The sequence below is a fragment of the Cyphomyrmex costatus genome, unplaced genomic scaffold, assembly GCF_001594065.2.
Source record: "Cyphomyrmex costatus isolate MS0001 unplaced genomic scaffold, Ccosl1.0 scaffold722, whole genome shotgun sequence".
In the NCBI taxonomy this organism is placed as follows: domain Eukaryota; kingdom Metazoa; phylum Arthropoda; class Insecta; order Hymenoptera; family Formicidae; genus Cyphomyrmex; species Cyphomyrmex costatus.
Genome location: NW_017280292.1, coordinates 49164 through 51957, shown reverse-complemented (window position 1 = coordinate 51957; position 2794 = coordinate 49164).

Genomic DNA, 2794 nt, shown 5'->3' with positions numbered 1-2794 from the left:
TGTAAAATTCTTTCTTCTGATTGGTTAATCAAACGCTTCGAAGCATTCGTAGTGGCAACTCGACCGCACCCATAGATACACATTTATATCTCTTGCGCCAATACTTCCAGAATGCATTTCCTCTCTCCGTAGCTGACGACGACGACGACGACGACGGCGACGACGACGACGACGACGGCGACGACGACGACGACGACGACGACGACGGCGACGACGATGACACATTGTTTCTTACAAACACCTAAACACCCATTTCCTCGAAGGCGAACACGTAGACACCTACTTCCTCGACGGCGAACATCTAGACACTTATTTCGTCGACGGCAAACACCTAGACACTTATTTCGTCGACGGCGAACACCTAGACACCCATATCCTCGACGGCGAACACCTAGACACCCATATCCTCGACGGCGAACACCTAGACGCTCACTTCCTCGACGTCGAACACATAGACACTCACTTCCTCGACGTCGAACACGTAGACACCCAATTCCTCGAAGGCGAACACCTAGACACTTAGTTCCTCGAAGTCGAACACCTAGACACTCACTTCCTCGAAGGCGAACACCTAGACACTCACTTCCTCGAATGCGAACACCTAGACACCTATTTTCTCGACAGCGAACACCTAGACACTCACTTCCTCAAAATCAAACACGTAGACACTTACTTCCTCGACGACGAACATATGGACAATATCTAGACACTTAATTCCTCGATAGTGAATACCTGGACACATATTTTCTCTATATTTCGATATTTCACAATATATATATATATATAACAACATTATATATTGTAATACGTATGCGTCAATGCTGACAATCCATCAGCGTCGCGAGGAGGACTACATACGCGGTACATAATTTCACACAATTATAATTAACATTAACATCCTGTTACATTGACTCGAGTAGGCATTGTCACTTTCTATGATTTTAAATCTTACGAGTCTACGAACATCATCATTTAATATATATAATTATATATTGTGACGTGACATTTTGTCAGTCACCTAGAAAAACAGCATAATGCGAGATCCTGGGTCCTTCAGGGTCAACGGGCGAACGCACAAGCGAATGTGCGACATTATTATTTATTTTTATTCCCTTTTGCAATTATTGTATTACTTATTTTTATTCTCTTTTTGCGATTATTGTATTATTTTTCTTTTTTTCTTCTTCTTGTCGCTACTTAGTTAAGTTTTAGTTGATACTGAGACGATCCTGAGCTCGGATTTCATTATTAATCACGATCAAAGCCGGTGGCTATGTTGCGTCTTTGTGTTTGACCGCCTCATCTATCACGAGAAGAAAGAAGACGTCGCCTGCTGCGAGGGAGACATTGCTGTCAGAGGAATTCGACTGGAATCACGGAAAGAGCGGTACACGCAGGTCGTATTATTTCATATTTGTTACTATAATGTCGCCAGTATTCTGTGGATTATCATACGATTATTGCAGACGCCTCGGAGAGAGACGTCAGCTGGGAACGGATTTACAGGCAGGACCTCCGCCGAAGCACCGTAGCCCACAAAGACCATTGGAGGATCGTCGAGCGACCAGGAAGCATTTTCCGCCTTTTTGGAAATGCGCGCCACAGCGTAGAAGGATCCGCGACACGCAAGGACCCGCGGGATTCGTCGCGGGGTCACGCGGTCGCGGCGAACCAATTAGAGAAAGCAGAGGCCGTTAAGAGAGGGCCTGACGACCTGCGTGAATTCGCGAGCACTTCCGATCGGCACTTGTGCAGTGACTGGCCCTTACGAAGGACGCAGAATCCCGCCGAGCTATTAAAGTAAAGTTTCGAGGATATTCGCCACCGACGAGATCTGCTGTCGGCTCTCGTAAAGACCGAAGGAACGGCTGAGGAGGAACATATTGGTGAGGCGAGCGTTATTAGTTGTATTGTAAAGCCACCGAACGCGTAATATTTTACGAGCGTCTCGAGCAAATCGCGTGTGTGAGTTCCGCGGGTTTGATTCAGCCGAGGTCGTACCGGCCACCACTAACGCCATTGTGATTATCGATAAACGCAGGCCGTTCGCTCGAATTAAGGAATTTACCTGCTCAGAGTTTTCGTTATTGCTTGCCCGTGTCACTGCCAAGTCATATTGTCGTATTAATTGTTGAGATTTCGCTTCGTACGATTAGAGTCAAGCCGCGTGTCACCGATCAGCATTAGGCTGTCGGTTTGTCGGTAGTTCGTAGAGTCGGACTATTCTGAGTATTGTCGTCGACGACCTCGCCATCGGCCTTCTGTAATAAAGTAAACTTGTCGTCGACGCCCGACCGCGGAATTCTGTAAATTACGTCAACTCATGTATCGACGCGAACTGAATAAAGTGGGAACTCTTTGTTATTCTTAATGTTAATTTCTGTCTGTCTCTATCTCGTTCTCCGACATTGTTCCCCACTCATCGCGAACCACCCCCTCTGCCAATTTTGTTGGCTGAGCTAGCTGAGCCTGTCCGTCGCGAATTCCGTTGCTCTGTAATTTCTTTGTCCGAGCGTAACATCTTAATTTAGTGCGAAGAGTGGCACGCTCTCTCGTGCCTGGCGCCCAACGAAAATTAGTACGGCTCGAATATCGTAGCGCATAAAATTTAAGGAAGAACCGCACTTCTGCTAATTATATTATTGTGTCCATTTTTTTGAGCTATCGCGTAAAAAGAGCAGCAGATGAAGTGACGAAGTTGTGCCGTTCCTCACAACGGTCACAATATATATTATTAATAAATATTTTATATTATATTGAATAATATTTTATTTTTAATTATAAGATTTTAAAC